The sequence below is a fragment of the Hemicordylus capensis genome, chromosome 9, assembly GCF_027244095.1.
Source record: "Hemicordylus capensis ecotype Gifberg chromosome 9, rHemCap1.1.pri, whole genome shotgun sequence".
NCBI classification, from domain to species: Eukaryota; Metazoa; Chordata; class Lepidosauria; order Squamata; family Cordylidae; genus Hemicordylus; species Hemicordylus capensis.
Window position 1 is genome coordinate 7,384,865 of NC_069665.1, and position 25,632 is coordinate 7,410,496.

Sequence of the window (25,632 nt, forward strand, 5' to 3'; positions counted from 1 at the left end):
AGCATGTGCAGTGACCATTTTAAAAAATCTTTTTTTTTAATGGCCACTGAAAACAAAATGGCCACCGTGCATGCTCAAATGGCCTCTGCAAGGCCTGGCATGACCTAGGGCCTCACAGAGGCCATTTGAGCATGCATGGTGGCCATTTTGGTTTTGGCAGCCATTTTTTTTTTTTAAAAAAAATAATTTTACAAAATGGCGCCCACTTCAAGTGGCGCCCAGGGCACGTGTCCTGCCTGCCCTACCCCTAGATACGCCCCTGCTCCTCCTCCTCCGTGTCCAATGGGAAGGCAGTTGCTGACGTCATGGAACTTTCCCATTCTTCTGGCAGCACAAAGCATGTTGGGAAGGCAGAGGTGGTCTCGGTGGACCTTCTATGGCAGGGTGGGGATTGCCCCTGCTGTCCAGCTAACCGATCAAAATGTTTGAGAAAACTCAGACAAATGATGTAACTTCCTCTTTTGACAAGATAAGACTGTGTTCTGCACTTTGCAAGGGGTCTTTGAACCTTGCAAGGTTCTTAACCTGCACTGGCGCTCTCTGGCCCATTTTCAACTGAAACTGTCTTTTATCAATAAAGCAATTCTTGGATTATAATAAACACTAACTGGGCTGGGCTGGGCACAGAGCATCTGCGCCTCTAGTTCTCCCCGCCCAGACATTTCCTCCCCCTCCCTCCGCCCGTCGCAGCTTTCTCCCGCCAGCCCCATCTCCCCCATCCTGCCTAGCTGCCTGCCCCCTTTGTCATTTCTTTCCTCCTCCTCGCCCGCCAGCCTGTCTCCACTGCAGTTTCCTCCGAATCCCCGCCCACCTCCGCCGCCTCCTCCCTGCCCACCTCCGCCACCGTTGCCTCCTCGCTCTCTCACCGCCCGCCACTGCCATTAACTCCCCGTCCCCATTGCTATTGTCCCCGTTGCTGTCCGGCAGCTCTCCGAACTCTCGCGTGAGCTGCCACACATGGGATTAGCGACGGGTACGTCAAAGAGAAATAAACATATACATAGCGTGAAGACCACATTTTCTTCCACAGCATGTTAGCCATGCTTAGTTAATTAGACTACTTAATTCTAATGGGGCTACTTTGAGTAATTTCCCTCAACCTATGGTTCTAGTGAGAGATTCCCCATATTGAGAGCAGTGGGGTGGCCGGAAGGCCTCAATGCTGCCTGCTGCACCATTCTCTGACAGCTCTGACTGCCATGTATACATTTGGGGGAAACCAGCAATGCTTGCTGTGCCTGCAAAAGGCGGCTCTTGGGACACGGTCCAAGGCATATCTGCCATCTGCTTAATAGATGTTCTAGTCCAGTGTGCCAAAACAATAAGTCCACAACAGTTGCTGCCAGGAAGGCATATCCGCTTCAAGAAATTAACTACTTCGGCTATTCGGTTGGCCCGCAGTTGGTTGGAAGCCTCTGGATAACGGCCATGGCCGAGAAGAAATACCCAAGACAGGCTTTCTGCCTTTCTCAGGTCTACAGATTGCTACTTTGGGACATCAACTTTTAAAAAGGCAGCCAAGACATATTGGTTCACCCCGGCTTTTAAATAGATACTGTTTGAATTGTGTTTTTAATAGTTTTAACATTTTAAATTTTAAACTGTTGTGATGTTTTAACCTTGTTATTTGTTGTTGCTTTTATTATTTTGTTGTAAACCGCCCAGAGAGTTGCGTTTTGGGCGGTATACAAACGTGTTGAATCAATCAATCAATCCTTTAATCTGGCTGTTTCCCAGTTTTATTACTCAGGCTTTTATATATTTCTGTCTTCTCATGTCTTTTAACTTTACTACACCCATTTTTATGTGTTCCCCTCCCCCCCACCGCACTCTTTTATGCATTTTTATGACGTTTACTATTTCTCAGGCTTTTAGGCCCTCATGCTTTTGGTGTATTATCTACTATTTTTAGTATTGTTAGTCCTTTTAGTATTAATATGTGCCATTTTATATGTAATAACTTTTTATCTACTCTCCCTTTTAACATGTAATCACCCTTATACTTTATGCGGGTCTACAACTGTAATAAAAATTGATTAATTAATCAATCAATCGATCAATCAATCAAGAAGCTGCCTTATATTGAATCGGGCCATTGGTCCATCTAGCTCAGTATTGTTTACACTGACTGACAGCAGTTCCCCAAAGGTTTCGGGCAGGGGTCTCTCTCCATCCTCCTTTCTTCAGAAGCCCTGTATCCCTCGAGTTGAGGAGGTGACTATTAGGGAGAGGAATTCTTATCGGTGGTGGCACCCTGTTTATAGAACAGCCTTCCCAGGGAGGCTTGCCTGGAGCCATCACTTTGTTCTTGTATATGCCAGGTGAAGACCTGTCCGTCCACTCACGCTTTTTGAAACTTGATTTTTAAAATTTATTTTTGAAGAGTTTTTTTTAAAATGTATTGTATTGTATTTGTTTTGTGTTGTGAATGGCTTGTTGTGTCTAATGTGTTTTTAATGTGGCATGGTGAGCTGCCCAGGGAACGATTTGTTATGGGGTGGCTAACAAATAAAGTTGTTGTTGTTGTTAATTACCTGGAGATGCTGGAAACATGCAGGTGCTCTTCCACTGAGCTATGACTGCACACCTTATGGCAGGGCTGCACAACTTCGGCCCTACTGCAGATGTTGGACTACAGCTCCCATCGCTCCTGAGTACTGGCCACTGTGGCTGGGGATGATGGAAGTTGTAGTCCAGCAACAGCTAGAGTGCCGAAGCCATGTGCAGCCCTGCCCTAAGGGGAATATCTTCTGGCCCAGGGGGTGGAGCAGTGAGTCAGTTAGCCAGAGGGCAGGCAGCATCAGTGTTGGGCTCGCCCAGCGTGGTGGTGGTGTGTGTGTGTGGGGGGGAGGGGGAATGGGATGCATGCCAAGTCACCTCGAACCACTGATGCCTCTGAAATGCAGTTGCTGAGGAGCACGTGGCAAAAAGCCGTCACCTTCATCTGCCGGTCACCATGGGCTTCCCAGAAGCATCTGCTTAGCCACTGGAACATAGGAACATAGGCAGCTGCCATATACTGAGTCAGACCCTTGGTCCATCTCGCTCAGTACTGTCTACACAGACTGGCAGCGGCTCCTCCAAGGTTGCGGGCAGGAGTCTCTCACAGCCCTCTCTTGGAGATGCTGCCAGGGAGGGAACTTGGGACCTAGATGCTCTTCCCAGAGCGGCTCCTTCCCCTGAGGGGAATATCTTGCAGTGCTCACACATCAAGTCTCCCATTCATATGCAACCAGGGCAGACTCTGCTTAGCTAAGGGGACAAGTCATGCTTACTACCACAAGACCAGCTCTCTGGTGGCAGCTGGAATGATGCTGGCCTAGATGGACCTTCGGCCTGATCCAGCAGAACTTTTCATCCTCGTGCACATGATCCTCACTTGGGTCAGTATCAGTAGTGGCTTGTCCTAAACAGCCGGGGCGGGGGGGGGCAGTAAAGGAGGCAGATGGGGTGGCTCCTCCCTCTCATCTCCTGCACTCCCTGCAGGCCCGCCATGGATCAGGTTAACCGCACAGCTCTACCTGATGAATGGCCAGCCTGCAGGCAGCGTGGCTCTCGGGTGGGAGAGAGAGGAGCCGCCCGAGATGCCTCCTTTGGTGCCCTGTTGGCTCGTTAGGACAAGCTGCTACTGGCCAGTGGAATGCCCAGCCAGGAGATCCTACCCAGATGGGGTTCTGGGATCCTACCCAGATGAGGATCATGCAAACAAGCCCATGCGAACAAGAGCCAGTGTGGTGTAGTGATTAGAGTACTGGACTAGGACTAGGGAAACCCGAGTTCAAATCCCCATTCAGCCATGAAACTCACTGGGTGACTCTGGGCCAGTTGCTTATCTCTCAGCCTAACCAACCTCACAGGGTTATTGTGAGGAAAAACATACCCATGTACGTTTATGTACTCTGGGCTCCTTGGAAGAAGAGCAGGATATACATATAAAAATGTAAATGGAATGTTTTGTGCTGCTCTTACGGGTTGTGGGGTGGATAAAGCAGACATCAGGTCCAGATCCGACCCCTGAACTACCCAGAGCCCTAGCCTGGCCCTGACCCCCTGAGTTACCTGGACCTCAGCAAAAACAAGCGAGTGTGAAGTCAGTTTCACAGGCAACTGAACACATTCCGCATCCCCCTGTTTCTTTAAAAGGGGGGCACATCCACACTTTTCATTGGTGGTTTTCGTTCGTAAAGCTGCTCCTTTCCTGTTCAGAAATATTTACTTACTGGGAATAAAATTAAGATCAACATTCCACAGCCTATTTAATATTAGCAACACAAGCTGTTCTTTTTTTCTTTAAAGGTCTTTAGTATTGCAAAGAATAACAGTGCCAAGCCAACCCCTATGCCGATCATTAATACTTAAGAAAGCAGGGCTGGCATGCCGTGTGGAAGTTTTGTGTAAAAGCTTGCCCTTATTCGGAGCCGCGGGGGCCAAGGGATTTGTGGTTCTGGGTTGTGCATTGAATTCAAAATAGAATCCTCCATGTTCGGTTCTGTAAGGCTACTGTCGTACCTTAGCTTCTCCGTTTCACTCCCTCTCCCATTTTAAACAAACATAAAATGTATTCAGCAAGCAGAAATATTCTCTCAGCAACAGGAAACTCAAGCTGCCAACTTCGGGCTCTTTAGTTGAAATATAAGAACAAGCTGTTGATCAAAGCTTAATTATATAGTGGTATTAACAAGGAAGCTAGATTTTATTTTTTTTAAAGAAAGGGGAAAGGGTCTGTATAATGCCTCTGCCTTAAAAGCTAGCCTCAGAAAAAGCTGCTCCGTAGAATGGGAGAAGCTAGTACTCACCGGGCAATTTTGCATAATGACGCGTTACAGGGAAATCTCACCACGAAGTGAGAAAGTCCTGGAATTCCTCCATGTTTATTTAGAGTGTGAGCTTGGGGACAGGGTCTTGTCATGATAAGTTTTATGTTTTTATCGTACCTTCTTTCTTTAGGTGCTTGGGACATAATTAATATTTTAAAACGATTTTTTAAATCAATTTTTCTTACTTTTAAAAATGTATTGTATTGTATTTTGTATTTTTGTTTTGCTTTGCATTGTGATTGGTTTGTCGTGTTTTATTTGTTTTTATTGGATGTTTTGAAATGTTATGTCATGAGCCTCCCAGAGAATAATTTGTTGTGGGGTGGCTAACAGGTAAAGAAGCGATTCCCACGATCACTGGAAAGCGCTAAGCCCACTTTCGCAGGCAGGCCTGGTGCTCCCAAGGCGGCTAGCTTGCCTAAACCACCCTCCCCTTAAATTTTATTGCTCATGTGTTGCTGCGGTGCACGGCGACACATGAATAGACCCCCGGCCGGGAGGTTGCAAGCAGTCTCCTGGGCTCGGGGGTCTCTCCAGGATGCCCCGTGCATTTGCACAGGGCATCCTGGAACTTTGGGGCACCATGTGGCTCTCGTTCCCCACAGCTCACACCAGCTCCGTGATGGAGCCGGCAGTCGTGTGGGTGGCCGGATCAAGCTAAGAGCAGCTAAGAGCGGCTCCTCGCAGAACCCCCTCAGGCATTTCACACGTCAGGTGAAGCGCCTCAAAGTCTATTTTTTTGTTTCTCATCATCATCATCAACAACAACAACATATCAACATCATCATTAGTGGCTGATATGTTCCGCAGTTTAACATGGGTGGCTCAGAACTGACTGAGCTGCTGCAGGTGCCTAAAACACATTAGCCAGCGTGGTGTAGTGGTTAGAGTGCTGGACTAGGACCGGGGAGACCCGAGTTCAAATCCCCATCCAGCCATGAAACTAGCTGGATGACTCTGGGCCAGTCACTTCTCTCTCAGCCTAACCTACTTCACAGGGTTGTTGTGAAAGAGAAACTCAAGTATGTAATACACCACTCTGGGCTCCTTGGAGGAAGAGCGGGTATAAATGTTAAAATAAAATAAAATAAAATAAAAGTAGGAATAGTGCAAGCTGTTGGAATATGCGACTGTGCAATCTCTGTCACTTCAAGTCCCACCCCCTGAGAGGGATCATCATCATCATCAACAACAACAACATATCAACATCATCTTAGTGGCTGACATGTTCCGCAGCATAATATGGGTGGCTCAGAACTGCCTGTGCTGCTGCGGGTGCCCAGAACACATTAGGAATAATGCGAACTGTTGGAATGTGCAATTGTGCAACAGTAACCAGTAGCGGAATAGCCTTGTTGCTCAGCAACATGGGTGTGTGTTTTAAAAACCCTCAGTGGTGCAGTGGTTCCTAACCACCTGTGTGACACGGTGGGGTACGTAAGCCATTATTCTTATTTATTTAGTACATATGCCTCATAGTAAAAGATAATTGCATGGCAAAGTAGTTAGAGGGTTGGGGCTAGGACCAAGGAGACCCAAGTTGGAATCCCCATTCAGCCATGAAACTCACTCTGGGCCAGTCATGTCTCTCTCAGCCTAGCCTACTTCACAAGGTTGTTGTGAGGAGAAACATAACCATGTATTGGGCTCCTGGTAGGAAGAGCAGGACATATATGGTGGGGGGGACACCCAAAAAACCCAGCAGGAACAAGAACTTTATTTTTTAGCCACTCCATAACAAATAAAATAAATAAGTTACTAGTACTACTCAGGAGGTACACTAAAGGACTACTTCATTTCAACAGGACTACTCAGGAGCCTCCTAATGGTGCAACGGGGAAGTAACTTGCCTAGGGAGCAAGAGGTTGCTGGTTCAAATCCCAGCTGGTCTGTTCCCCAGACTATGGGAAACTCCTATATCGGGCAGCAGCGATATAGGAAGATGCTGAAAGGCATCATCTCATACTGCGCGGGAGATGGCAATGGTAAACCCCATAGACACTGACTCAATGGCACAACTTTACTTTACTCAGGAGTAATTCAGTCTAGGAACATAGGAACATAGGAAACTGCCATATACTGAGTCAGACCATTGGTCTATCTAGCTCAGTATTGTCTTCACAGACTGGCAGTGGCTTCTCCAAGGTTGCAGGCAGGAATCTCTCTCAGCCCTATCTTGGAGAAGCCAGAGAGGGAACTTGAAACCTTCTGCTCTTCCCAGAGCGGCTTCATCCCTTGAGGGGAATATCTTGCAGTGCTCACACATCAAGTCTCCCATTCAGATGCAACCAGGGCAGACCCTGCTTAGCTATGGGGACAAGGCATGCTTGTCAGTCATGGACTTTTTCCAGTGCCCGTTTTCTGCTTAACACACACACACACAAGGGTCAAGGTGTGACACTTATAAAGACACACAAATCTGCTGTGGCCTGAGCTTTCATGGATTAGAAGAAGGATTCTGCAGCCATAAACTTGCTAGTCCTTCAAGTGCCATAGCACACTTTTAAGTGTGGATTCTGTTAACAGGCTTACGCAGCCGATCCCTTTGGGATTTACTTCTTGGTTCTCTCTGTTTTCTACCATGATGGGGAGGGTGTGTTTAAAAAAAAAAGTCAGTGCGGAGTTCTCGCACCTTGTGATGAGAAAAATGATTGTATAAGCTCCCTCTTAATTAAGATGCCATTGAAAGGATTGTCACAAGACTGAGGATGGGGCTATAGCCCAGAGACAGACCATCTGCTTTGTATACAGAGGGTCCCAGTTTCAACCCCTGGCAGCAAGACAGAGCTGGGAAAGACTCCTACCTGAAACCTTGTAGAGTCTAAGATGGCCATCTTTTTAAGACCACATGGCTTTAGGTCTTGTGGTCGCAAGCACGAATTGTCCCTTTTATTAAGCAGGCCCTGCCCTGACTTGCATTTGAATGAGAGACATGTGTGAGCACTGTAAGATTCCCCTTAGCAGATGCAGCCCCTCTGGGAAGAGCATCTGCATGCTTACATGCAGAAGGATCCAGGTTCCTGGTTGAGGGCTCTGCCCTCTAGCCATGAAGCACTATGACCCTAAGTTCCTTCCCTAGCACCTGCAGGTAGGGCTGGGAGCAGGGGTGAAGCCACCATTGGGCAAACGGGTTCAAAGAACCCAGGCTGCCGCCCCCAGGGCCTGCACCTTGCAGCCCCAGACACCCCAGTCTGCATTGCGTTTAATAAGGAATTTTTAAAGAATTAATTTTTGGCTCCATTGGAAACCACTGCCTGAGCCTTTCCATTCCGAAAGAACACTGTGTTCACTTTCACCTTAATAGCTTATGCTGTGACCCGAACTCAGAGTTCAGAGCAATAAGCAATTAAGGTCAGGAGGTGAAAAGGAACTCTCTTATTTCCTATGGAGCCAATGGATGTCTACGGAGCCAAAAATTAAAAATTCCTGATTAATCAACAATAAATCCTATCAACTTGAGGGTGCCGGTGTGTGTGTGTGTGTGTGTGTGTGTGTGTGTGTGTGTGTAGGCCAGCCGTGCCATGCCTCCAGACTCACTTTGGGGTGCCCTGACACCCTCCAAAGGTGGGGAATGGGGCATCCTCAAATCCCCATTATTCCCTATGGGAGGAATACAAAAATTGAAAAATCTTCAGAAAATCATTAATAATCACAGGAGTGTCCAATTACTTTGGTGTTTGGTGGGCACCCTACCACCCACCCCAGATTTTTGCCCCAGGCACTCCACATAGGAAATAATGGGCAATAATTAAAAAATTCAAAAAATCATTAAAAATCATAGGCGTGTCTGATTGCTTTGGGATTTGTGTGGTAATTGGCACCCATGGGTGCCTACAACCCAACCCTGTTTTGGAGGTTCAAATCAGTTTAAATCAAACTAGGCTCAGTTCAGTTCAAATTCGAACTGGCAGGTCAAACCCGATGCCTGGTTCGGTTCGAATTCGAACTGTCAAACTGAACTGGTTGAATTCGAACCAGTTCAAATTTGAACAAGTTTGTGCATCCCTAAACTAGGTGAACCAAGGGTCTGACTCAGCAGAAGGTAGATTCCTATGTACCTCTGATAGTCTTTATGAGTTACACCAATGTAAAGCAAAAAGTCCCCATTTCTAATCTTCATGCAGTGCAATCATGTATATGCTGATAATTCAGATTTCTAGTTAGAGGCTCCAGCAACTAATGCAAGCACACAGTTTCCTTAAGCATTGAGACTTTGAAGTGAAATGGAGCCAGAGAGAGAGAGAGAGGGAGAAATCCTCGAAGACCGGCTAGAATTCCAGCTCATCAGTTCACCGGCAACCGTTAAACATTTATATATCCCTTCACCACCTTTTCCAAGGGATTCATAGATCAGCTTCAGCTGTTAAATATTTCAGTCACTGGTGCTCATCAGGAGCTGCTTTTGGCAGGGAGTCCAGCCAAAGATTTCTTTGTATTGATCAAAAGCTTTCAGCCTCCAGCAAAGAGACATGAAGGAAGTCTTGACAAGAACAACACAATCAGAGCATTACTGGAAAGGTAAGCTCGTCTGGGAGCTGAGACAACAGATGAAAACAATGATTGCTGTTTGTACTATGTAACAAACTACCCTCTATCTCAGGGGTTCTCGATCATGGCCCCACAGATATTTTTGACTACGACTCCCATCTCACCCTGCCACAATGGATGATAGGAGTTGTAGTCCATTAACATCTGGGGTCTTATGGTTGGGAGCCCTTAAGCCCTATCTGACTTTTCTTTAAAAGCAGGCATGCACAATTTGCATTTCACCAGAGATGCAGGGTGGAAAATTTCCCACAGAAAATTTCCCATATTTTATTTTTCTATGGAAAATTTTCCATTTCTAAAATTCCTACTTGGCTACTTGAAAAACTTTAGAAATACAGTGAGGGGAAATTAGCATGGAGGAGGTGTTTTTGTTTTGCTTTGTTTTGTGTTTGTTGTACTGTATAAATAACATGCCAAATATTGTTTTGTTTTACTAAACAGATCACAATCTATTTAGGGCACCAGGAAAATCTGCATAGTAAGTTTTTTGAGGGGAAAAAAGAGATTTTATGCCAATGGGAAGGAAACTTGCAAGAGATTCCCCCAACCCCAGAAAATTGTCCTATTCAAAAATTTCCAGAAAACCCACATCTCAGCATTTCACCAAGCTGAACGCAACACACCACGACTCTAGAAACATCCCATCTTTGCTGCCTACCTGGAACTTGAAGAAGAAGGGTGGTTGTGCACTTTGCAGTCCACAATGCAGGACTCCAGGACTGCATTTGTCCTGGTGAGTCACGAGTTTGGCAGGTCTCAATTGCAGCCTGCAAATACAATGGAAATGGAATGCAAACATGACCGGCTGGTTCCCACAACTGACAACTGGCTAGGAGGGGTGTGCAGCCAGGCTCAAAGCCCTAGGTGCACTCCCTAGTGGTTTTAATTGTAAACCACCCATTATGATTTTATGATTTATGTTTTTATGACGAATTTATGGTTTTAATTGTAAACTGCCCAGAGACGCAAGTTTGGGGCAGTATAGAAATATTTTAAATACTTTTTTTAAAAAAAGTCTTGTGTCAGCAAAAATGGAGGTAGGAGGAGGGGGAAGTGATCGTGTGCAAGCCACAATCTGGGCAGGACAGTGCAGGATGTGTTTTCCCACCAGCCTCGAGACAGTGCTGGGTACATGATGTGGTGGTTGGCTACTGGTGTGCTAGTTGGCTGCTGGTGTGATCTACCTGAATCACGGCTAGCACATGACCACTTCCTCCTCCTCCTCTTCCTCCCCCCACGATTTGTGCCGACACACGGCCATTTCTCAGGAGCACATATGAGGCTCGGGGCCTGGCTGGGCACACCTCCTACCCAGCCATCAGTCCTGAGAACCAGCCTTATATATAGCAAAACTTGTGAAGCACCTCAATCGAGATTAGGGATGTGCACGGAACTGCTTCGGGCGGTTCGGTTCGAGTTTGAACCGAACTCAAACCGCACCGTGTGGTCCATGTACCAGCTCTGCCGAACGGGCCAGCGGTTTGGTTTGTGCGTCGAACGGGGGTCGAACCGGTTCAAACTTGGTTCTAGTGCTTGTAAAGGGTAATCTGGTAAGGACTCCCCTTTACAAACACCGGAGGAACCCTAATAATTGGGGAAAGGGCAGGGCCGTAAGGTGCCACAGCACAGTTCCTCAGGGGTAGTAGCGAGCCAGTGGCAGCAACCCTAGCACACACCCCTGCTGCTCCCCCCCATCCGCTTTGACTGGCAGGGACCCAAACCGGTTTGCACACCCGGCAATAGTCTCTAACATGGGCATCTGGAAGGAAAACAGTGTCCAACCTCCAGGATTCCGCCAGTCCCATTGAATTCATGGGGCTTCCTCCAGGAAAATGGGTATAGGGTTGTGGACACCCACAGTCCCAACTGTTGGCTGCAAAACAGAACCAACAGCTCAGTTTCCCTTCCGGGACTTCAACGGGTTCACTCCCTCCTTCTTTCTATTTCTCAGTGATCTCTAATCTCGGTCTAAGCGCATTGTTAAGTCTTTGCAGACCACAAAGCAGCTCAGCACAGCCAGATCAAGCCACCAACCCGTAGGTGCCAGCTGTATACCTGAGTCTCCACGCTTTCTCCTGATTCAACAAAGCAATCCACCTGAGAGGGAGGAAAAGGTCAAGTAACGAATTCCTCTCCTTAAGTCACAGCAGAGGGCTGGAGTGGATAAAGATGACAAGTAGGAAGGAGAGGCCATCTGCGTATTAGCAAGATGCTTTAATATGCTTTCTATATTTAAGCGGCAGTCAGATTTAATATTTATAAGGCACACTTTCAATCAGGTGGTTAATTTCTGCTTCCAGGCAATTGGATGTGTTAATTCAGTAGCACAGCTCTGGCAGTGCACCAGAATATAAAGTTTGTTTCCTGTTTTGCGAGAGGCAGACCCAGCAAGGAGGAAAACTACTGCTCTAACCCGGTTTGGTCCACTGGGCTGCCTAGACAATGGATGAGGATGGAAGATTAAACCATCGTCTTGGAGATGGTTTGCTTTAGCGCAGGATTAAAAGCTTTCTGTTATTCTCCGGCTTGCTTACTGGGGAAAAGAATTTGAGTTTTGAAGCAGGCTCGGATTGGCCCACTGGGCACAGGGCAAATGACCGGTGCACCCTGCCACACTCAGCAGCAGTGAATACTCCCACCCTTAATTACGCATTCTGCTCGAAACCCGGCGCCCTCCCCACATACATTCTACTGCCCTCTCAGTGCCCCCAGACTGGCCCTGTTTTAAAGGCTTAATCCTAGCAGCAGAGAAGGGCAACCAAAATGATCCGGGGGTTGGAGTGACTCCCCAGTGAGGAAGGACTACAACCCCTGGACCTTTTTAGTTTAGAAAGAAGGCAGGTAAGAGGGGACATGATAGAGGTATATACAATTATTCATAGTGTAGATAAAGCAGATAGAGATCTTGTCTCTCTATCTAATAATAACATTAGAAGGCTAATATCGAAGCTAAATGCTGGGAGATTCGGGACAGACAAAAGGAAGAACTTCTTTACACAATGTGCAGTGAAAGTATGGAATTTGCTGCCCCTGGATGTAGTGCTGGTCACCAATCTAGATGGTTTTAAAATGGTGTTAGACATGGAGGATAGGTATATTTTAGCCTTGGTAGCAAAATATTTCTATCAGTATCAGAGGTGTCATGCCCCTGAACATCAGGGACTAAGGAACAGTAATGGGAGAGAGTGGTTGCCCTCTTTCTCCTGCTTTCAGGATTCCCAGATGCATCTGGCTGGATGCTGCATGAGGTGGGATGCTGGACTGGATGGGCCATTGGCCGGATCCAGCAGAGATTTTCTTCTGAGTACAGATTTAACCACTGTGTGGATTCCTTTGCCCCTGCAACTTGGAACCAGTCATGTAAACAATTTGAATAGCTACCAACTACCAACCCAAATTTGTACTCCCATTTGCTACACTTGTCAGGTTAGTTCACTCCTCAACCCATGTCTGGCTGTACCACATCAGATCACAGATCGTACATAAGAACTCATGGGAGTCCATATAAAACTTCCCACACAGAGAAAAATAGATGGCTGATTGTCAAAATCGTAAATTGGGTAGGGCAAGGAAAAACGTAGGTAGGAGGAGGGGAAGTGAACACGTGGGAGGCAAGCCCAAGCTCCATCAGCGCTTCCTCCACCCTCAATAATACACTGGGTAAAAGTGCTGGGTAGGATGGCACCCGCCTCCCAAACTATCACTTCCCCCTCCTCTGATTTAGGGCTTTGCTGATAGGCAACCAAAAGTCTGGAGTGCGCACAGCTCCCAAAGCTGGGTAGGACAGTTTACCATCATGAGAACCAACCTGGTATGTGAGATTCCTGCCTGCAACCTTGGAGAAGCCATTGCCAGTCTGTGTAGACAACACTGAGCTAGATGGACCAATGGTCTGACTCAGTAGAAGGCAGCTTCCTATATTCCTGTGTTTCTACATAGGTTTGAGGCCACCACCGCACAAGAGGGGATAATTGTCCCTTGGCCGCCAGGGTTGGGGGGGTGGTTACCATGATAATCCCTCACCTCCCCATCCTATCCTGCACTCAGCCTGGCCAAAAAAATGCCCACCAGCTGGGAGCAGGAGGCACAGCACCTCTGCAGCGGATTCCCAGTTGGTGCTTCATGGCCAACTGTGTGCCCTCTTCTTCCTCTCCCTCATTTGGAGAGAAAGAAAAAAGCACCCAGCCAGCAACGAAGCTCAGTCTGCGAATGAGCTGTGGGGGCCCCTCCAGGTGATGGCCACACCCCTGTGTATGATGTCAGCATCATGGGGCCTGGCTGGCACATGCATGCAGAGTGTGCATGTACAGAAGTGGGACAAGGGGACATTGGCTAGTGCCATCCTGGGGCCGTCAGCGAGGTCCTGACGCTAGGGGTGTGCATGGAACCACCAAACTGCAGTCTGGCACTGCAGTGGGGGGTAGCTTTAAGAGCGGCGGGAGGGTTTACTTACCCCTCCTGCCGCTTTCCTGCTCTGGCGCTGTAATTGTAGGAGTAATTGGGGTGGCAGGATACCTCCCTGCCGCCCCTTCCCCGCTGTTGCTGTAAAAAACTCCCAGGAGTCCTTTGCGCACGCACACGTCACAGAGACATCGTGCGCGCGCTTCACATCTCTGTGACGTTCGCGAGCGCAAAGGACTCCTGGGAGTTTTTTACAGCAACAGCGGAAGGAAGGAAGGAAGGAAGGAAGGAAGGAAGGAAGGAAGGAAGGAATAAGGGGTGGCAGGGAGGTATCCTGCCGCCCCAATTACTCCTACAATTACGGCGCCAGAGTGGGAAAGCGGCGGGAGGGGTAAGTAAACCCTCCCGCTGCTCTTAAACCAGGGGTAAGTAAACCCACTCGAACCGGACCGCCCAGGTCCGGACCGGTCCAGGCCCATCCCTACCTGATGCCCCTGGTTCTAAACTAGCTTTATTCCTGAGCTGCCTTCCCTCTACGTAGGGGGTGGTGGTCTTATCTTTGTACAGAGGAGCATGGCATGTAGCAGCCCTCCACCTACCACTCAGAGATAGGTTGACCGCCTTGGCAAGAACTAGACCGCGGTTATACCACCATTCCTTAATATCCTTACACAAAAGAAGGATGATTTGCTCCATGGGTTTGATCCCCCAGTGTGAGATCTTATGGCATGCAAGGCATCAAAAGATTTTCAGGTGGTGATGTGTGTGAAGGACAAAATGACAGACGCTTTAAGAACAAAAGATGAAAATGCAAATCATGGCATGAAAAAGGCAAGATGGGGACCACATGGAACACACACACACCCCTTATGAAAAAGCTTTCCTGTGTTCAGCATGCTTCGTTTTAATTTCACGGCATTTGTCTCTCCCGAGATATACACTAGGGAACAGGGTTGGCATGGTAACCAGTGGCTCTGTGAATGGTTGGTTTTCCTTTCTTTTTCGAAAACAGGCATCGTTGCTGCAGGTCAAGGTACATTCCAATTAGCAGGGTTCTTGGTAAGCTGGCTTTCGCAGAGGGGTGGGGAAGTGAGGAGGGGTGTGTGTGTCTCGATTTCTAGGAGGCGCCCAACAGGATCGTTGTTGGCAATCGGCTGCAGCAGGTGCATCCCCAGCCTTGAGTCCCCAGAGGTTGCTGGACTATATTGTGGCTGGGCATGATGGGAGGTGTAGTCCAGCAACAGCTGGGGACCAGTGTTCCCTCTAACAGGGATTCCCAGATGTTGTTGACTACAATTCTCAGAATCCCCGGGCAAAGGCCATTGCAGCTGAGGATGCTGGGAGTTGTAGTGAAAAACATCTGGGAATCCCTGTTGGGGATCCAAAGATGGGGGCCCTGGACTATTCCAAACTGTGGAATAAATGTGGGGAGATGGAACATAAGAAACATTTTAACCCCATTTTTTAAATCATCTGCCAGCCCTGGCTGCTCGTAGCCGGGGGTGGGAGATTGCGGGGCTCCCAGCCAGCATCAGGGGGATCCCCATAATGCACTGCGCTCTTGAGGAGTGAATTATGGGAGTTCCAGGAATGGGGTCTTGTGGTAGCAAGCATGACTTGTCCCCTTAGCTAAGCAGGGTCCACCCTGGTTGCATCTGAATAGGAGACTTGATGTATGAGCACTGCAAGATATTCCCCTCAGGGGTTGGAGCTGCTCTGGGAAGAGCAGAAGGTTCCAAGTTCCCTCCCTGGCAGCATCTCCAAAAGAGAGCTGAGAGAGATTCCTGCCTGCAGCCTTGGAGAAGCCGCTGCCAGTCTGTGTAGACAATACTGAGCTAGATGGACCAAGGGTCTGACTCAGTATATGGCAGCTTCCTATGTTCCCAGCCCCCGACCCTCTGTGCTGCAGCTGGCAATTGTCTGGGCGGGTGATCCGCCTGCCCAGCAAAGACAGAGCGATCGTCTGCCGGGAGGTGAGTCACTGATCGTGAGAAAGGGTTCAGTTTTTCTTCCTACGTTGCTTCCACACAATCACTTCTACCCAGGTTTTCTTCCTACTTTGCTTCCCCGCAACCGAAGACTGGGAGAACACACAGAACTCCTAAACCCGGGTAGAACACTGTTTTTGATTGTGTGAATGACCTCAGAGGTTTTCTGTCATGGCACCCCGATTCTGGAATGTTCCCTCCAGGAAGGTTTAGCTGCCCTTGGCCCTAACATCGTTTTTGTTGGGGCAGGCAAAAATGCGGCGTTGCCCTTTGTCTCTGGTTTGGGACAGCCCCTTCCAGAACCGACCCTTGCAAGCATGGAGGGTGGGGAGGAGGAAAGCCTGCCAGCAGCATCTCCTTACTTCTGCTCCTTCTTGCAAGCTTGTGTGAGGAGTGTGAGGAGAGGCCCTCTTGGCAAAGCTGGCATGAATCAGTTTGATCCCAAAGAGCTGCTCCGATGGCAGTAGTGAGGGACATCTTGCCGCCCTTCTGCTGCTCCAGTAATCTGCTGCCTGAAGTGAGTGCCTCACCTTGCCTCACAAAAGGGCCGCCCCATCTTTGGTGCCTGGTAAAAGCTTTGGCATTTAGCCATGGCCTTTTTAGACTTTCAGTGGGCAGTCAAAGTTTCTCCTATGCATTGCTGAATTTCTACGAGATTCCATTGCCGCTGGCCATGAAATTAAGAATCTTAAGAAAATTAAAATTAGTTAATTAATTTTAAGAAATTAATTAATTTAATTAAAATTAAGAAATTAAGACTCTTAATTGCTACAAGATTCCATTGCCACTGTTGTTTTTAGCAGGATTTTATGTGAGCTGTACTGAAAACCAGTCAATTAAAGAGTGGGTTCTATAAGAAATGGTAATAAATAAGTAAATAAATTAGCCAGAATGCTACGCCTGCTCTCCATCTGTCCTGTGCTTCTTCCTCCTGCGTTGGATCTGCAGCAAGAGAGTACTGTAAGATCACTGCCCCAGAAGACGTCCTCACCACCACCGCTGCAAAATGAGGCAAAGTTGTAGTATTTGCTCTCTAACGCTTGTATTTAGCCAGGGTACTGACTGTGCAGGGGATGCTGCAAACCTTTTATGTTGGGTCTTTCTAGGAAAAAATATAGCCACCCCAAGGCAAATCAAAGAAGGATTCACACCATGTGCATTACATCACACAGTAACACATAGTCATCCGATGATGTGTCTTGGCTCTGTGGTAAAGTATTCCATTGGAACATAGGAAGCTGCTGCCCACTGAGTCTGAACATTGGTCCATCTAGCTCAGTGTTGTCTACACTGACTGGCAGCAGCTCTCAGGGATGAGTTCCCCCCCTACTCTACCTGGAGATGCTACCAGTTGCCAGCGGGTAAAACCAGAGTAGAGTCATTGTCTATGGTCTTTCCAAAGGCTTCTGTTGGAAACAGGATGATAGACCTTTGCTTTGATCCTACATGGCAATTCTTATGTTCTTATCCATGCAATTCAGATCTAAGGCTAGAGGCAGACGTTTCTACCTTAATTCCCCATAATGGCTGTATGTCAATGATTACCTTCCTTAGTCACCCTACGCTAATTGCTAAGCAGTTTGAATGACAAGTATGTGAAAACGAGATCAATATAATTAAGGTGTGAGTAATGAAGGCAACTCAATACTGGAAGAAAAACCTGTAGGAACAGCAGTTAACCTAATAGTGCGTACTAGAGACAAAATAAAAGCCCTTTCCATGTCCTGACCTTTGGAGAATGTAGACATTTAAAAGAGCAGGTTAATAACCTATTTAGGGATTACGAGTGGGTGGGTCTTTATTTTATTTTATTCATGGAACAGGCTCCTAAGGTCGATTAAATTGTAAATATTTATGGATTCTGCCTTATGCTCTTGAAACGGAGAAAATCACAAATCCGGGAGGGAAGCGGGTTGCAGAATCTGCCACAAGAAATGCGTGCTCAACCACCATGTCTCCAAAATCATAAAGATGCACTCCATCTATCCACTGCCTTTTAACCAATTAAGCAATACATTAACCAGGACTGAAGGCAGGCAGGTGTGCACGTTATAAAAAAGCTCGGTCCAGGAGCCCTTTTAAGACACTGAAGGTAAGTGGGGAGACTTTAACATTCATTTAAACGGAAACCCACTGTTTGAAGACAGGACCATCTGGCACGTAGGCTGGGCTTATCAGAGGCTGCGGTCCAAGATGGCTATATTGTGACAAGGGAGACCAACAAATACCTTCACTGCCACCACGGCGCCCCCTCCCCCCCTCGCTACTGGCCTCCACTCACCACTACAGCTTGCTTGCTTCCCTTTCCTGTCCATGACGTGGTATGATGACATCACCACCCCAACGCGAGCCCATCCCACGGATAACAGGCACCGGGTGATGAAGTCATCATATCACGTCCTAGGTATGATACGATGTCTAGTCATCATATCATACCTAGAGCACCTTTCTTATGAGGCAAGGCTACAACACCTGGGGCTTTGGAGTTGAGAAAAAAGACGACTGCAGGGAGATATGATAGAGGTCTATAAAATCATGCATGGAGTGGAGAACGTAGATAGAGAGAAATTCTTCTCCCTCTCGCATAACACTAGAACCAGGGGTCAACCCATGAAATTGATTGCCAGGAAATCTAGGACCAACAAACGGAAGTATTTTTTCACACAACGCATAATCAACTTGTGGAATTCTCTGCCACGAGATGTGGTGACAGCCAACGACCTGGAAGGCTTTAAGTGGGTTTGGAAAACTTCATGGAGGAGAGGTCTATCAACGGCTACGAGTCGGAGGGCTACAGGCCACCTCCAGCCTCAAAGGCAGGATGGCTCTGAGTACCAGTTGCAGGGGAGACACCGCAGGAGAGAGGGCATGCACATATCTCTTGCCTGTGGTTTTCTCAGGGGCATCTGGTGGGCCACTGTGCGAAACAGGATGCTGGACTAGATAGGCCTCCTTGGGCCTGATCCAGCAGGGCTGTTCTTACGTTCTTATTTCTCAGCCAGCAAACAGAAGCCAGATAACCACAATAATGGTGGTGAACAGGGGCTGTGGAGCAGTGCTCCCTCAAAGGCGTGTGTGCATGCACTCACAAGTTTTTCGATGTCCGCTCAGTTAATTTTAGATCCCACTCTGGTTAAAACACGAAGGCCCCACTCTGAACGCACGTGCGCACACGCTGCCTCGATACTGCCACCCAGAACAAAACTCATTCTGCACACAGATGGGAAAATAAATTAGAGGGGACAGTGGAGGTCAGCAGTGGGCGGACCAGGGTGGGCAGCTGGCTGCAGTAGAGGTGGTGAGTAGCAAGGCCTGTGATGGTCCCACTTAGCAGATTCCCCTTAGCAACCTCCCCACCCCACAAGGGGCCCCAGCAACCTACCTGCAGAGCACACAGATGCTCAATGGTAGATCCGCCCCTGGTCCTTAGCATCTTCCCAAAATTATAGTTCCCAGATTTTTTTCTGAAGAAACTATGAGAGTCTAATTTTCTGTATGGATACATACATCTATAAAAACATAGGACGTTGCTTTCTCCAAGAGAGGGGGAAGAGAGAGGGAGAGAGAGAAAGAGAGAAACACGTGCCTAAAGACCTTACCTCCCCTGTGCGCTGACGAAATGGGATTCAACAAAAGGCTGCACAGGAAATAAAGGAAATAAGATTACACTAATTCAAACACTGCATAAAGAATGGGCCGGCTGCCTTAATTCAGGCAATTTGAATTATTAATGACTCTCTTTTGCCTCTGTGGAGGTTTGTTCTGTTGAGAAGACTTCCTTAATCTCTGGATCAGGAAATTGGGGGAAATCAGTTTTCTAAAAGGTCAGATGCTATGAGCTAGAAAGGTTTGTCCTTTCACACAGCGCCTGGCTTCCTTCACGGAGAAATAATCACCCCACATGTGCAGCAGAGAGGGAAGAAAAGAATATAGGAAGAAAAGGAAAAGAAGGGCAGAAGAAGTCTGAGAGCTGGCTTTCTCGCCACTGAACACCAGTCCTGACATGTTCATGGGCCTCTTGATCTCAGAGCTGCAATATGACTCAAAAGCAGATATTTTCCCCACGGGTTAGTTTGGTTAATGAAAACCACATATCCTAAAATATAGTCCATAGATGACAACAAAAGGTCATTTGACAATGTAAAGGACAAGGAAATGTGGCCAAAGGTCTGAGCAAACAAAAGAGCTGCACGTTTCCATTGTTATGAAGAGCTAGACATTAGCGTTTATGAGGAGCTCTCTATTTGCTATTTTTGTGAAGAGCTGAACTTGATGAGCAGCAGAGGGGCACCACGAGAAATGGTCCCTCCCTTTAATGAGTTCTCCCCTGTAAAATTTAGATGTGCATACCTTGCGGCCATGGCATTGTTGTGTTACATAATCAGGACCCACTAAGAAACAACTGATGATGTGGAATGTGAACTGGGCCACACAATGTGTAATGACATCACAACATAGGGGTCATTCTCATGATCCAAATCAGGGGAAATACCACGTGGCGCCCATCCTACCCGGCTCCCAGCTGATCACTCTTTCCTCTTCCTACCTTGATCTTTGCAAACAGGTGACCGCTGATTGGACTCATGCACGGCTCTCCTACTCTGATTCGGATCATGAGAACGAGTCCAGTATTTGTTATACCAGGTGTTTTGAAGGAGAACTTGATAGGGATGCCATTTTCAGTGGCATCCCTGCGTCATCATGTGAAACGTAGTGGTCTGTCTTAAAAGTCTGAGAAGATGAACAAGGCTCTTGTGGCAAGAGATCACATCACGTTGGGGCTACCACCAAAAAGGCCCAACCGCACCAGTACAGCTTCTGTGAATGAGCAAGATGCCCTCGAACCTTTCCTCTTCCTTAGCATTCCCTCTCTGTGTGATCACAGGGAGGTGTCAGTGGTAATCATTTGCTCAGCACAAGCAGGGGGCGACTGAGCACGGCAGAGGGTGTGTAGCCATCTTGAGCATCCCTGGATCAGGACTCAAATGTTTCCCTTTTGTTCTGAACACTTCTGCCCATGGAGGAGCCATCTGTGATTCTAAAGCTTGTAAGGCATCTTACGTAATATGGCACATCAGAAATACAAAGCAGTAGCTCTGTGCAGGCAACCGAACAGGGGATATTGAATGCATGTGGGGTGGTGGGAGTGGGGGATAACAGACCCGTATTTACCTGAATCGAAGACTCTGAATTTAAGATGGGCCCCTTAAAAAGTGGAGGTTAAATACAGGTCATGCCTGCATTTACTCGGAAGGAACAGGACTCTGAATTTAAGACGACCTCCTGGTTTCTAAGATCAAAAACTTGGCAAAAACCTAGTCGGATTCAGGTAAATATAGTATATGTCTAGAGGGTAGTGTGGGATCCTGACCTGCATGTGTTGCTTGGCACTGCTACACATGGAGGTCATTCACACAATCAAAAACTGTGTTCTTCCTGAGTATGGGAGCTGTGTGTGCTCCCAATTTTTGGTTGTGTGGAAGCAAGGTAGGAGGGAAACCTGGGTAGCTTTCCTCCTACCTTGCTTCCACACAGTCAGTTCTACCCAGGTTCTCCTCCTACCTTGCTTCCACACAGTCAGTTCTACCCAGGTTCTCCTCCTACCTTGCTTCCACACAATCACTTTTATCCAGGATTCCCCCCTACCTTGCTACTTCCACACAACCAAAAATTGGGTACACACACAGCTCCCAAACCCATGAAGAACACAGTTTTTGATTGTGTGAATGACCTCCATGTGTAGCAGTGCCAAGTAACACATGCAGGTTAGGATCCCACACTACCCTCTATTCTCACAATCTGCAAAAATCAGGCTAGAAGAGCCTAGCCCAATTTTTGCAGATCGTAAGAACCACCGGGCTCAGCTGCGAGCCCGGTGGTTCTAGAGCGGGTAACCCGCTCAAGAACCCCAGCCCTAAAACCAGGTTTGCGGAGCAAGTGCTCCGCAAACCTGGTTTTCTAGATTGTGAGTAGCCGTGGTGCGGCTTCATGCCGTGCCTACTCATGAGGAGACCCCCGGAGGGGAGGCAAAAAGCCGCCTCCCGTCTCTGGGGGTCTCGCCAACATGCCCTGTGCGCTCACGTAGGGCATGCTGGAGCTTGTGGCGGGCCGGCGATCGGGTGTGCAGCCAATCCGGCCGCACAGGGCTCCCTCCCCGCTCACTGCCCCAAACCGGGTCTCACCAATTGTGAGACCCGGCTCACTCAGTAGCCTGTTTGTGTGTGTGTTGGTTTTGTTTTCTTTAAGATAGTTACATCCCACCCCTCACCTCAATACAATACTTTGCGGAGCTGGGGGGAGTTCACGAAGACAATTTGTACATTAAAGAGCAGGATAAAGCTATTATTATCAGGTGCCTGTGTGGGTGGAATTCTGCACAAAATGATTATGAAAATCAACATTTGCACTGCAGAATCATCATTGCTTCCAGGATCCTCGGATCCATGTGGAATAGACCATACAGACTTTCTTCCATGGCCAACGGCAGCAAATGTGATTAGAATGCATGAACAGAAAAGGAATATAAAGAGGTTATATACTGCACAGATCCCAGTGGTTCTGACAGACAACCAAGAAAAGTGTGGCTTCTCGTGAGAAGAGCCACTCTAGTTTGCAAAAGCTTGTGCCAAAATAAAAACTGTTTGTTCTTAAGGTGCCACAGAGCTCTTTTGTGATTTTTCTGTCATAGATTAACACAGGACCCCTCTGGGATTTGTTGCCATAGAAGGCAGCTTTTTAAAAATGATGTGTTCCCTATTTTCCTTCTAGATTTCCAGCAGTGGAGATGCTAAAATCCAGAACTAGACTTAGAGACTGATATCCACCAGATATTGCTTTGGGCAGGTTCTCATGCACCCCATAATGATGGTGAGACGGGGAAAGAGAGATTCCCAAGGCATGCATACTCCTGGTTTCTGGACATAAGAACCCAGTAGCCTTCTAGGATCTGATCTAAGGCTGCCAATCTCCGTTAAATGTTGGGTTGCCGTGATGCCAACCCAACATCACCAAAAACTTCTGGGTTCTTACGATGGGAAATCAGCTGTGTGCACACCTTGGGAATCTCCCCTTTCCCTTTCCCCAACTTTCGAGGGGCTCATAAGAACCCACTCTTTGTAACCCACAGGCAGTCACAAGTATAATTTCTCCTAGGGTCACAAAGATACACACATTGGTTTATATATTCATGATAGAAAGCACACGGGTTGGTGCCTCTCGGACTTCAAGGTGCACGAATCTCCATAAAAATGAAGGTTATGGGACATAGGAATATAGGACGCTGCCTTCTACCGAGTCAGACCATTGGTCCACCTAGCTCAGTATTGTCTACACAGACTGGCAGCAGCTTCTCCAAGGTTGCAGGCAGGAGTCTCTCTCAGCCCTAACATGGAGATACCGCCAGGGAGGGAACTTGGAACCTTCTGCATACTCTTCCCAGAGTGGCCCCATCCCCTGAGGGGAACATCTTACAGTGTCTACACATGAAGTCTCCCATTCAAATACAAACCAGGATGAACCCTGCTTAGCAAAGGCGACAATTCATGCTTCCTTCCACAAGACCAGCTCTTCTCCCTTAGACCAGCATGAAGGGGACTTAAAATATACGTAGGAGCAGAAGTGGATTCTAAGGAACAGCCAGATGGATTTGTGGGGTCTAAGGGACAGCCAAAGGATTTGCCCTTTGTAGTCTGTACAGGAAATAAGTGGGAAACTAAATCAACTGAATAGTGCAGGGTTACTCAACTGTGGCCCTCTGGCTGTTTTTGAACTACAGCTCCCAGTATCCCCAGCCACAGTGGCCAATAGTCAGGGATTATGGGAGTTGTAGGCCAACAGTTGCAGGGTTCAAACAGTGGCTGCTTGCTAATGAGGTGAGGTGAGGCAACAGCCTCAGGAGGCACCTGCACCTCAGGGCAGTGAATGTCACTCCCCTTTAGTTTCTCAGTGCATTTAAAAGGCAGGGAGAGTCACTCCGGCCATGCTGCCAATGCAGCCTGGGCCAATTTAGGTCCCAAACAGGGCTGCGTGGCCCCCATTTGGGAGCAAAACAACACCCCCCACGTCTGACGTCAATTATGGGGGGAGTGTCTGGGGCCACAAGGCGCAGTCCCTGCGGGCAGTTCTTCGAACCCATTCATCCAATGGTGACTCCCTCCCCTGATCCACGACCATGTGCTGAAAAGGTGCAGTGGTTCAAGAAGGGAAAGAGGCACATGAGGGAGAGAGGGTGGAACTGGTCTGGCTGGACCAGTCCCTTGATGCTTCAGGGGTGTGGATAGCAAGGGATGTGGAGGACAACGGTAGCGTGAATCTAGATTCAAGTGGCATCAGCACTTAAGTCTGCACGGAGTCCAGCCTGTTCAATCCAGATAAACTTAGGCAGGAAAAAATCATGTTCACAGTCAACCAAAAGCCCAGTCTTACTGCTTACCTAGGCTATTATAGACCGTTTTAAAGATTCTCTCTTGAAATTCTGGTATGCAAAAAAGCAGTTGTAGGAACACAAATCACCCACCTGCAAAAGAACTGTTTTGGACTCTTCAAGATTTCATTCAGCCTTTCCTTGTTCAGCATAGGCTGGTTCCTGGAGGATTTCTTTCCTGAAATAAGATTTACATTATGTAGCATTACTTGTAAAGACTGTGAAATGAGCAGATGCGCTCTCTCTCTCTCTCTCTCTCTCTCTCTCTCTCTCTCTCTCTCGGGATTATGTCTCAGATTGAAATGTAGAATAATTATGTGTCACTATTTCATATAAGGCCTTTTGTGATTAGTGGCTGCATTTCGTTCTCTGTCTGAACAATGTCTGGGCAACTAGCACAATTTTCATTTTATTTTGAAAACCATCTTAGCCGCACGTCACATATTTATGGGACTATATTTTTAAAGCTGTGAATAATAAATATTTTTTTAAAAAAACAGATCTATGTAATATGCAAAGCTCATTTGTGTGGACAAATCTGATGCACATGGAATCAAGGAACTGGGAAGAGGAGGAGGAGGAGGAGGAAGAGGAGGAGAAAGAAGAGGAAGAAGAGCAGGAGGAGGAAGAGCAGGAGGAGGAGGAGGAGGAGGAGGAAGAGGAAGAGGAAGAGGAAGAAGAAGAAGAAGAAGAAGAAGAAGAAGAAGAAGAAGAAGAAGAATTTGTTGAAGTTGAACAACAAGAACAATAACTCCACAAAGCATTCAGTTTGCACGTGAGGAAGCAAAGAAGTAACGCCTGCCTGAGAAGAAGAACCTAATGCCACTTTCAAATCCAGCCCTTGGAAACTCTGAACATGGCACGGGGACAGGGAGAAGAGAAGAGAAGCTTGCCAGCAGCCTCCCCTTCTCTCTTTGTGCTTTCTTGCAAGATGTGAGGAGAGCCTCTCCTTGCAAAGCTTGAAAGGATCAGATCAGTCCCAATTTAGAAGTGCTCTCAATGGGAGTGGCATCTTGCTGGCTGCTGGTGCTCCCATCCATAGACATATAATACACAAAGGTCATACGTGGCAAGCCCCGCCCCCTCTGCAGCCACGACGAATGAAAATGTGGGGGTGGGGCTTTTACGTCCAACCTGGTGGGCCCATGGAAAGAGCTTTTGCCGCCATCTCCGCCCTAGCGCCCCATCATTGCCCGTCCTCTCCACCACCATGCGGGGGGGTAGGTGGGACAGTGGGCTGAGCTGGGGGGAGCAACGGCTGAGCAGCACCTGGGGGTGGAGAGCAAAGGCCAAGCAGTGAGCAGGGGGGCGAGGAAAGGCTGAGCAGGGAGGGAGGGAGGCCAAGTGAAGACTCCGGGGTGGGGAGAGGCCAAGTGAGGGGGCCTTCTGTCGCCCTGCAACTGGTATTTAGAGGTATCTTGCCTCTGAGGCTAGAGCCATCAGACCTATAGCCACT

General features: G+C 47.8%; 1 protein-coding gene across 2 annotated transcripts in view; it reads right to left on the reverse strand.

Moving 5' to 3' along the window:
• The window catches only part of SMPD3 (sphingomyelin phosphodiesterase 3), a 176,587-nt gene that overhangs the window by 99,948 nt on the left and 51,007 nt on the right, over positions 1-25,632 (reverse strand). The window contains exons 2-3 of one of the 2 annotated variants that reach the window (XM_053270920.1): positions 24,270-24,354; positions 10,024-10,132 (exon numbers count right to left, since the gene is read on the reverse strand). The gene's annotated coding sequence lies outside the window, so the exon portion shown is untranslated. The remainder of the gene's footprint in view (positions 1-10,023; positions 10,133-24,269; positions 24,355-25,632) is intronic. The other variant, XM_053270919.1, reaches the window with a different exon arrangement.